A 12,067-nucleotide genomic window follows, 5' to 3' on the forward strand; every position below is an offset into this window, starting at 1 on the left:
GCTGGCCTGTGAGGTCACAAAGGGCCCTCTGCCGCCATCACCCTAGGGGGCTGCATCTGAGCAGCCCAGAGGGAGGGGGAGACAGCCCTCGGCAAGGCGGGGGGGGGGACGTTTGGTGCCACCTTTGCAGATGAGAAAGGAGGGTGGGCAGAGGAAAGATTTAAACTGAATGCTGGAAGGTTCAGGACCGAGAAGAGCAAGTCCTGCTTCATGCAGCGCATCGTTAACCTCTGGAACTCCCTGCCACAGGAGACAGCTTGGATGGCTCGAAAAGAGGATTAGGCAAATTCATGCAGGAGAAGAGATCTGTTGATGGCAGCAAGGCTTTCGGAGACCCATTGCTGGAAGCCGCAGGAGATGGGGGGCAGCTCTTGTGCTGGAATCCTGCTGGGGGGTGGGTTCCACGTGGGCCTCTGGTTGGCCGCTGTGAGATCAGGGGGCTGGACAGGATCCAGCAGCTCTTTCCAGTGCTCTTATGGCAAGCCTGGCTGCAAAAGCGGTTTCTTGGGCAACATATATTTGAGAAGCATCTAGAAAAGCATCGTACTGGGAGGCCCAAGACGAAGACACCCCCCCCTTGCTCCCATCAGGAAGTGGAGCAGCTGAGGAGGCCTGAGGTGAGTGAGGGGGGAGCAGAGGGCATCAGCCCCCCCCCACTTACCTTGCAATTTCCTTGTGCGATCTCAATTCAGAATAGCCCAAGAAATGGATGGGCAGAAGATTCAGACGCTAAGGAGGCAGAGCTGTCCCAGGACATGGGATAAGATTTTGCCCACCATCCCCCCCCCCACACACCCGGGAGCCAATGGGCCTGGCAGCTGGACCTTGCGCCCCCCCCATCCTCTGCCACAGGGCCAGGAGGCCTGCCACTCTCAGCTTCGGCCTCCAACAGAGAATAATATACCGTATTTTTCACTCCATAAGATGCACCTGACCATAAGACGCATCTAGTTTTTTAGAGGAGGAAAACAAGAAAAAAAAATATTCTGATTGAAACAGTGGGTGTATGATTTTTGTGGTTCCTGCTGTGGCCACAGACATGTGATCTGATGGTGAATTTGGGGTGACCCAGTGCAAAAATCCTGAGGATCCATGGGCTTTTACCTCCCCCCTCCCAGACAGCCTCCACTAGAGTCCCTTATCTCTCTCCCGATCCCACTGATCAGCTGTTTCCTTTCAACACTCCCTACCCTCTTGTTTGCCTTAATGTCTTTTCCTCAGCTGGAGCAGTTTTTTGCTCCTCCTTTTCTTCTAATTTCTCTCCTTATTGCTTTAGTCTTCCTATTTCCCCCTTTTGCAAGTTTGCTGTCTTTACCTCCCCGCTCCCAGGCAGCCTCCTTTATCTCTAGTGTCCCTTATCTCTCTCCCTGATCGGCAAACGATCAGCGGCTTTGTTTCAACACCCACTTGCCTCTTTCAAAACAAAAACAAAAACATGATCTGCTTTCTGCCCCTGGGCAATTCGGCTCCAGGGACCACACATTCGCTCCATAAGACGCACAGACATTTCCCCTTACTTTTTAGGAAGAAAAAGTGCATCTTATGGAGCGAAAAGTACGGTATATTTCTTTTTTGTTTCAGGGGCAGGAGGAAGGAACTGCCAGGGGGTCGTGAGTCTCTCCTCCCCACCTATCCAAGGTCTCTTCACTCTGCCAAGTAACAGAGCTGCCCCTCTAGCAGTTGGTACTTCATCCCAAAAAAAGAAGACAAAATGCTTTATGGCAGTGGTTTTCAACCCATGTGCCATGGCACCTTGGGTGCCCTGAATGATGGTTGGGGTGCCGTGGGCAACCCTGGCCTCTGCCTCTCTTTCCTTCCCTTCCTCTTCTGATGGCCCCTCACATCTCTGCCTCCCAAAGGCTTGCATGGCTACAGGTGAATGGTGTTCCTGGGGTTGGTCAGGGGGTGCTGGTTGCCAGGAGCTGAAGTGGGTGAAGGAGCCCACCCCGCCAGCCCATGTTGCTGGGAATGGACAGACAAGGGGGAGGCCAGCCAGGCAGGCTGCTATATGCTGAGTTGAATAGGATCCAAAATGCAGCAGTCTGATTGGTCCTAGGAACAATGCAGCAGTATGATTGGTCTGCAGGGGCCACCCAATCCAGCTCCAGGTGGAAGTGAATCCACAACCTGATTGGCCTACAGGAGAATCCCGGAATTAGCCAATCACATGCAGCCCATTGAGTAAATAATGAATATAAAGCAGATATTTTAGGGGAACTTGCATTCCGCCTCACCACTATGAGCTGAATAAAGAGCATGAAATCCACTCTCGACTCCGAGTATATTTCACATGCGCTGCGCTGGCCTTTCTTGTGTTTGCCGCTGCCACTGCTGCCTCCCGTTCAGCTTTGGCCTGTCTCCAATGGGCCACTAAGGCCCTTGTGGGGCAGTGTGAGGAAGCTTGGATTGTGGGGGGTGGCTCAGAGACCAGGGGCGGTGGGGGACTTGGATTGTGGGGGGTGGCTCAGAGACCAGGGGCGGTGGGGGCTGAGGGAACACTCCACAAGGGAGGGGGTTCCAAAAGGGTGAGAGGCTGCCAGCTCTGCAGGCAAGGGGTGGCACAACTGGGCTCCTGAGCCCCACAGGGGGGCCGCAGAAAGAAGGGAGTTGGTCAAGGGAGCTGTGGACCCAAGAAGGTTGAAAACCTCTGCCAGATGTCCTGTTTCCCGTGGACATGTCTTCCGGGCGGATTTTTAAATTTTTGCTAAACGTCTGTTTTCTTCATGAGAGCAAGAACTGCCGCTTTCTGTTATCAGGGCCTGTCTGAAGAGCCTTGAAGCGCAGCTCTGGCTTCCAGTTGGCAGAGGGGATCCTTCTGCGATGTCCACTGGGACCTGAACTTGTTGGCTATTTGCAGATTAGTTGTGCTGCAGAAGGCGTGCTGGGGAGACCACACATTACAAGGAATGCAAAAATAACTTTTGCTAATAACAAAAACTCCTTTTACCATAAATCAATAAGCATGACCCATCCACCAGGGTACTGAGAGAGCGACATGATGCTCTTTATATACCATACCCAACAGCTTAATTAACATAACTTAACAGCAGCTGCTATACTGCTTCACAGCTGTAAAACCAGGTCATGTTATTTGCTCTGGCCCTTAAAGAAATACATATCTTGTGGAACAATAATGAACCTTCCGATTTAAAGAGACCATTCAACAGCACCCGGTGCTACAGGTGGACCATGGCTCCTTCCGCCTGGGCATGAGCTGGGCCTGCCAGGCTGCCAAGGTTCCTGGTGAGCCACTGCTCAGCTTCTGCTCCTTGGTGGTGCCTATTTATCTACTTGCACTGGCGTGCTTTCAAACTGCTAGGTTGGCAGGAGCAGGGACCGAACAACAGGAGCTCAGCCCGTGGGGGGGGGGGATTCAAACCACCAACCTTCCGATCGGCAAGCGCAAGAGGCTCAGTGGTTTAGACCACAGCACCACCCACCTAGATAAATAGGTACTGCTGCAGAGGGAAGGTAAACGGCGTTTCTGTGAGATCTGGTTTCCGTCAGTGTCTCGTTGCACCAGGAGGGGTTTAGTCCTGCTGGCCACAGGACCCGGAAAACGGTCTGCGGACAAACGCCATCTCCCTTGGGCTGAAAGCGAGATGAGCGCCGCAACCCCATAGTCACCTTGGACTGGACTCAACCGTCCAGGGGTCCTGGACCTTTTTCACCTTGGTGGTGCACAGCCGTGGTCTCAGAGGGAGCTGAGGGGTGGGCATGTAACACTTGGTGTGTAGGCCCGATTCTTCAGCCCAGCAGAAGCCAGCCTCCCTCCCTCCAGATGTCTCTGCCTCTTGGGGTTCCTGGATCATAGAACTGCAGAGCCTGAAGGGACCCTAAGGGTCATGGCTCTTTTTTGCTCTTCAGAACATGGCAACCCTCTTTGCGGAATTTGAAGCTGCATCTCCACAGAAGCTCAGCTGGATCCGGCCAAAGGCGGCCCACCTAGTGCAGCCTCCTTTCCTCTCAGGGGTCAACAGCTGCCCCAAAGCGGAACCCACAAGCAGGATTCGAGCACCAGAGCAATTCTCCCCTCCTGCATTTTCCAGGAGCTGGCATTTGGAAACACGGCTGCCTCCCATCCTCTTGTAAAACCATCAAGGTTTCTAGCCATCCCTGCCTCTTGTGGGAGGGAGTTCCATAGTCCCTGCACTGTGTGACTTTCTTTTTATCCACCCTGAACCTTCCCACATTCAGCTTGATCTCTCCACTTTCTCCGCGCTGTAATCTTACAAGCTTCTATCGTGTTGCCTCTTCCTCGCCTTTCCTGTAAGCTAAAGCATCCTACTCAGGTGCCTTTTTGAAGAGGGGAGGGGGCAACCTGTGCCCCCACCTGTCCCCCTTCCCTCCTGCTCTGAGCTTCCCCGCAGAGGCTGCCAACCCAGCCTGCCTCCAGCTGGAGCCTCCAGGATCACGTGACGCCTCTCTGCCCCCACCTGCCTCCACCTGCCTGCCAGTTCCTCTCTCTCCCTGTCTCCCTCTCACCTGTCCTTGGCCGAAGCCCCCTCACCCCTTCTGGGCATCTTCCTGCTGCTTCAGGGAGAAGGTGAGTTCCTCGTGGGGCCCTGGGGACCCACAGGAGGGGGAGGAGAGGTCCCAGCCACCCCCTAGCACTTGGGGGACTTTACCCTCACCCCAGTAATTCTGTCTCCTGCATAGCTCCTCCACAAGCTCACCCCCAATTCCTCTCCAGCACCCAACACCCCTGCGGATCTGTCTGCCCCAGAGGAATTGAGCGCCTAGCAGGCTGGCCTGGGAATGGGGCAGCCGTGGGGAAAGAGACAGAGAGAGTCTGCCAGGGCTCATGAGATATTCATGGTGACACCCGAGACAGCAGCTGCCATGCTAGCCTCTCCCTCCCTCCCTCCCCAGCTCCTGGCAGCCAGAGATGCAATGGATGCTCTTAGGACCAGCTTAATTCCATCCTCTGGAGTCTTTTCCAGCTGTTTTTAGTGCTTTGCAATATTGTTTTGTTAAAAAAAAACATTTTTATTAGTTTTTAACATATTAATTAACATTCATACCACAGAACTTCACATCTTATACAATATTTTTCGGACTTCTGTCTACACCTCTGGTGATTTTCTCTTCTTATCACTTATTATGCATTTCTTAATTTCATATTACCCTTAATTATCTTTAACTAATAATTTCCCTCATTGTCTTTTTTGCAATATTTCAAATAATTCACCTTACAAAACTTCTTGCAAACCTTCTAGCATAATCTGTCGATCACAATTACTTTTCAAATAGTCTGTAAATTTACCCCAGCCTTCTGAGAATCTCTGATCCCGCAGGTTTTGAATCCAGTGGTTTGCAATATTGTACTTGCACAATAACGTTGTGTTTCAGTTGGTGCAACCTGGCCTGGGACTCCAAAGTAGCAGGCGAAACTCACAGGAAATAGTGAGGCTGGAAGGGGTTCCAGCGGCCAAAGACTCCCCCGCCCCCAATGCAGGAATCACCTCAAAGGCTTCCCTGGCAGGTGGCCGTAAACTGCAATAAAGCAGTAATCAGTCAGTTTTATTGCACATAGCCAAAGGCTGCCGCAATGTACACAGAATCATTCAACAATTAAAAGAAAATATACTGGATTGATACAAAAAACTCAAGGCAAGGCATTACCTACTCTAAACAGAGCTATAAAAGTACCTTAATATACAGGTTAAGACATTAAACAATAAAATTTATAGGCTAAAATTATCACATGGCCACTAATATATTAAAAAATAGTGTTAATTAATACAATGTGCAATTATATTCAGAGTTTGGTAATATCTTGATGTAGATAGGGTCAAATAAATTCATCTCCTTTAAAGTTGGTGGCTACCTTGGCTATATAATTTGCTCTAATTTTCCTAGCGGCAGTTGCAAAGAGTGCTACAGGCCAGGTCACATACTTATCTGTGTCTGCGAGGAGATATAACATCATGTCAGAGGGGTTCTGGGCAGGGGACCTGGTCATTACAGGTGCTAAAAATCATTCTCGTGCTTCGTTATATATGGGGCAGCGCAAGATATAATGCATAATGATAATGTTACCTGCCTAGCCTCTGAGAGTCTCTGAGTCTCTGAGAGGTGAGAGATGCCAGGACTTTCAGATCCATCTTTGGTTTCCTTGGGGAAAAGGTCAGCGGAGACGGTGGTGTCTTTGGGCTATATGATTTTATTTACATACAACCTGAGTGACGGATGGAGGGGCTCCCACAGCAGCCCCCCAGGAGATCTTGCTTCTGCAGCAGTTGCGGCTTTGGCTCCAGCGCAGAGTGAGCCGGTCTCTGTGTCCCCCGTCTCCAGGCTCAGATCCCACCCCAAAACTCTCGCTCGCTCGCCTACCTGGCAGGCAGGTGAGGTGGGGAAGACCCGCCTTGTGTGTCCTAGAGCACAAAGCAACTTCTTTGGAGATGTGAATGGTGACGCTTAACTGCCGTATTTTTCGCTCCACAAGACACACCTGACCATAAGACACATCTAGTTTTTTAGAGGAGGAAAACAAGAAAAAAAATATTCTGATCGAAACAGTGGATGTATGATTTTTGTGGTTCGTGCTGCGGCCACAGACATGTGATCTGATGGTGAATTTGAGGTGACCCAGTGCAAAAAGCTTGAGGATCAATGCAGATCCGTGCTTTGTAACCATGTTTTTTCACCATTGTGGCCCCACGTAACAGTGGATGTGTGATTTTTTTGTGGTGGAGGCTGTAGCCATGGACATGCTATGTGATCTGATGGTGAATTTGGGGTGACCCAATGCAAAAATCCTTACGATCCATGGACTTTTACCTTCCCCCTCCCAGACAGCCTCCTTTATCTCTAGAGTCCCTTATCTCGCTCCCCGATCAGCAAACTATCAGCGGCTTTGTTTCAACACCCACTTCCCTCTTTCAAAACAAAAACAAAAACATGACCTGCTTTTCACCCCTGGGCACTTCGGCTCCAGGGTCCAGCATTCGCTCCATAAGACGCACAGACATTTCCCCTTACTTTTTAGGAGGAAAAAGGTGCGTCTTATGGAGTGAAAAATACGGTAGCTGAGTCCAGAGCCATGTTCTCACACAGGCCAAATACTCCCAAGAACCTAGCAGTGCAGATAGACTGCCTCTGGGGCTGGTTCCAGGATCAGGCCAAAGGGGGAACACCCAGTCCAGCCCCCTGCCCTCACTGTGACCAACTAAATGCGTGTGAAACCCACAAGCAGCACCTGAGCCCTTCGCCCTCCTGTGGTTTCCGGCAACTGGCGTTTGGGAGCGTCGCCATCTCTGACCGCGGAGGCAGAGCAGAGCCAAGCTGGCAGTCATCCGTTCCTCCTGTGGGAGGGAGTTCCACAGTCTGTTCTTGGTTTTCCAACCCCCCCCCCAAGTTTTATTTATTTATTTATTAACATTATTATACTACATTGATAAACATTGTCATATTACATTACAGAGCTTATCATAACATATTTTCCAACATGTATACCAAGATTATATACAAACTTTATATACCTGAAAAGAAATAAAACAAAAACAAAGAGAAAATTGAAGACAACTCCCCCACCCCCAAATCATATATGTACCAACACATTGGACTTCCTGTCTATCCTGTTGTATATTCCTTTTTTTTTTTTTACAAATGAATGTACTCATATTATTGTATATTTCTTTTACATTTTATCTAATACATTCCTATAACAATATGTACTCTTGATCTTATTTCTCAACTCAGTCTCTCTCCAACGTCAATCAAATGCTAGCATAGATAAGGAACCTTTACTGTATTTTTGAACGTATGTTTTATATCTATCCCATTTTCCCATAAATTTTTTATATGAATTGCCTCTTAGGCGATTTGTCAGCTGTGTCATCTCAGCAAATTCTTGTAGCTTATAGTGCCAGTCCATTATTGTCGGGGCTTCTTCTTCCTTCCACCCCTTTGCCACAAAAGTCCGAGCTGCGGCCGTTGCATAGAAGAACCCCTCCCTAAAGGCCTTTGGGATGTCCCTGCCAACAATGCTTAACAGAAATGCCTCTGGTCTATTAAAAAAGATTTGGAATAACCTTTTTAAAAAGGGAGTTCCGCAGTTTAACTGCACTTGGCCAGCCAAGCCTTTGCATCTCATCCCTCAGGGAGCCTGTTTTGTGGCGAGGCTGATGCCACCTGTTAGGGAAAAATCTAGGTGCGAGGCTGCTCAGTCCCCCAGCTGGTCGAGCGGAGCCTGTGGGTCCCTGCGGAATAAAGGAGGAGTCCAGCCACCAACCGGAGGAAAAAGCTGTAGACCAAAGCTTATTGCGCAACAGGTTCAAAGAGGAATTTGGAACCCCAAAGATGGGGTGACAAAGACTTTTAAAACTTTCCCACCATATCCCAGAATACAGTTCGTACAGCATCATTGCTCCATCACTGACATGTCACCAAAGGGGAGGGGTTAACCTTGGCAAAGATGTCCAGACAAGTTTCCTGCTTGGCAGGGGGTTGGACTCGATGGCCCTTGTGGTCTCTTCCAACTCTATGATTCTATGATTCTATGATTCTAAGTCCTTGGTACAAGATTAGCATAGAAGAAGAAGAAGAGTTTGGATTTGATATCCCACTTTATCACTCCTCTTCGGGAGTCTCAAAGTGGCTAACATTCTCCTTTCCCTTCCTCCCCCACAACAAACACTCTGTGAGGTGAGTGGGGCTGAGAGACCTCAAGGAAGTGTGACTGGCCCAAGGTCACCCAGCAGCTGCATGTGGAGGAGCGGAGACTCGAACCCGGTTCCCCAGATTACGAGTCCACTGCTCTTAAGCACTACACCACACCACAGCATAAGCAGACATGTCAGGGCAAGACCCAGGTATAAGATTAGCCTAGGCAAACACCTCTGAAGTCCCAGCACCCAAAGCACAATAGAACTACCTTTGCATGTCTGCACCCCTTGGCAAGTCTGGTAATGGGATTAGGCTTTCCTTGGCCAACAATCAGCAATTGTCACCTCTGGGCACTTCCTGGAGTCCCTTTTCAAGTGGAAAATAGCTTTGGAATGGAGGAAACCGGCAAAGGAGTTGATTTTATATTATTTTTAAAGCTAGGTAACTTCCCTGAGCTGTCAAGTTGACCCCTAAAATCACAGGCGCTGAAGCCTGTGAGCAAGGAGATTCGGTGGGCACCTTTGCGCCCCCCCGGCATCGTGAAAGAGCCTTTTTAAAGGCTCCGGAGCGGCATCGGGGTGAGCGCGGTGCTGAGGATCGCTACCCAGCTTACGGAGTGAAGCCGCGTCGCCATTAACGGAGAGCGCCGATTCCTTTCTGAAATCAACGATTGGCAACAACAATACCCGTGAGTAAGATCGCAAAAGTAAAACGGGACTTAAAAATTTAGAAGATTTGGCTGAAAACGGGAAGGCAAAATTAAGGAAGTCAGCCTCCCGGAACTGCATGACTAACGGAGCAATGAAAAGACTAAGCTGTGTTTAAATGGACTTTCCTTTTAACTCTTATTAAACCAGACATCGAAAGGATCTCCCCCCTGTTGTGCAGGAGAAGGGGGGGAGGAAACAGAATTAATTTTAACCTGCAAAAGAAAGGGATAAGGAATAAAAAACCTCTGCTGCCGATACTTCTGGCCAGGCTGCCGGAGCAGCGATCGCCTGAAAAAAGGAACTGTCAAGTGAGCTGTCAAAGGACAGCGGCTACAAAGTAAGACTTATTTTGAAACATACTCGGGACTTTGGTGGATTACAATTTTAACAGTAAAGTGCTACAAACTAAAGACTTTTAATGGGACTTTTGCCTTTGGACTTTCTGTTTCTTTGTTCTGGGTGCCTTTGGATGGTTACAATTTCCCCCTCTAGAGGGCTTTAGTTACATTACAGTGTATCCAGTGGGATTTTCCACTTGCAACTTTCCTGTGTGAATGACCTTGAGTTATGAGCAACCCGTCAGAAGAGATTTCAACAAGAAGTAAAACAAAGCAGGCTCAAAAACAAGCTCAAAAAAGAGGCTCCTTATCAGGAGCAGCAGCTGCACAAGAAAAAATAACAGCAGCATCAATGGAGTCAATGACACAGGCCCTGCTTAAAATAAATCAGTCACTAGAAGTGCTCACTAAGCAATCTGCAGAACTTACCAAACAGTCTACAGAGAACTCTAAGAAACTGACGGAATTGACAACAAGACTAGACCTGAATACAACAACAATTTCATCTAATACAGATTCTATAAACCGTTTGGTTCAAGAATCTACGGAAACAAGGAGAATAGCTGAGAGTGCCAGGTCCACTGCTGAAGAAACCAAAGGAAAGTTTGCGCCTATTGTAAAAAAAGTACATGAACATGATTCAGCATTAGCCCTACTAGAACTGGAAAGGAAAAGTAAGAATCTGAAATTAAGACTGGTTCCAGAAGAGGAAGAGGACAAGCTTGGGGAATTTCTCACAGATAAATTTCAAGACTTCTGGAATGATGAGCTAGATGGAGAGGAAGATGAATTTATGATAACTTCAGCCTTTCGGATTGGCAGGAAGCAAGGGAAGAAGCCAAGAGACTGTTTAATTACCTTAGGATCAAAGGAACAAAGAGACAAAATATTGAACCTACACTTCCAGAAGGCCTTGGTCATTAAAAATTCTCAGATTCAAATCTTCAAGGATATTCCTAAATATTTTTTGGAGGTTAGATCTCAATTTAAAGAACTAGTTGATCTACTTAAGAAGAACAATATCCCATTCAGGTGGGAATTTCCACAAGGGCTGTCCTTTAGCTACAAAGGGAAGAAAATTAAAATAAAAACAAACCAGGACCCCCCATGACCATCTCACCCTCTCTTTCTTCCCAGGTCTCAAGGCCCCCACCCTAGGAGATGGCACAAAGCCCTGTGGATCACAAGGCCCTGGCCCTGGCACTGAGTGGTGCCCAGGACTGGCTGAAGTCCCTGCAGCAGCGCCAGAGGGTGGGCCTGGCGGGGGCCCAGCGCTCCCTGGAGGAGGCCCTGGCTGCAGGGCTGCAGGAAGAGGAGCGGCTGTGGGCATGTGCCCGGGCAGAGCGGCTGAGGCTGCAAAGAGAGCTGGCTGCTCTCCAGGATGCCAACGAGGAGGCGGCACGAGTGGGTGCAGCCAGGATCCGGGCCCTGCGGCAGCAGCTGAGCCACCTCCGTACCTGCCTCCTGGCAGCACCCTCCACCGAGAGGGCCCAGGAGGCCCGGGATCTGCTTGCCCGTGCCAGCGCCCTCTCGCTTCAGCTCACCTGGGCCTGCTTCATGCCGTCTCTGCAGGGACGGCCGACCCACATCCTGGGGCATCTCCAGCTGGAGGAGAGGGTCCTCAGTCTGGCCTCAAGCAAGGTCCTGGCCAGGGGCAAAGGAGGAGGGCAAGGAGGAGGCCCCGCTGTGCCCACGGAAGGGAGCAGCCCAGAGGGTGGCAACAAGGAGCAGGCAAGCGAGAACTGTCCCTCGGAGCTGCCAGGGGGCCCCCCATCTGCTGAGGCTGGACTGGCATCCCGAGGGGAGATGTGCAGCTGGGCAGAGGAGATGGGGACAGTGGCAGAGGTTGCTGTGAGGGAGGCCGAAGGCAGCGAGGGAGCCCTGCCAGCCGAGGCAATGCCCGCCGTCTCCGCGACGGTGCCCGTGAGGTGCTCGCCAGGGGCTGAGGAAGCAGGTGGCGCAGCCAGGCCAGGCCTGTCCCTTTCAGAAGGGCCCCCTGACCCGGCCGACACCCCTGGCACGCCCTTGCCTTTGGAGCCTGCCACCCTCTTCCGTGCTAGGGCGGTCTGGGTACAAGAAGACGCCTCTGACAGCAGCAGCAGTGGGGAGATGGGGGCATCGGGCCCCTTCCGGGAGATGGCTATGCTGGGCAGCCGGGCGCCCTCAGCCAGGGGGGCCCTGCCCCGATGGGCCTCGGCGGAGTCCCTGGGGCGGCTGCACAGAGCCAGGCAGGGAGCTGGGGGGCAGCTGGGGGGCAGCTGCCTGGAGCTGGCGGGGCGCAGAGTGGAGAGGGTCGCCTTCCTCAAGGGGACCCGGCTGGGGTGGGGGGAGCCCCCGAGCCCCCATTTAAAGTGTGTCCAAGCTGTGCCCCACCACCTGGGACCCCCCAGCCCTCCCTGCAACCGGCTG

The sequence above is a fragment of the Podarcis erhardii genome, assembly GCF_964252035.2.
Source record: "Podarcis erhardii genome assembly, chromosome: 4".
NCBI classification, from domain to species: domain Eukaryota; kingdom Metazoa; phylum Chordata; class Lepidosauria; order Squamata; family Lacertidae; genus Podarcis; species Podarcis erhardii.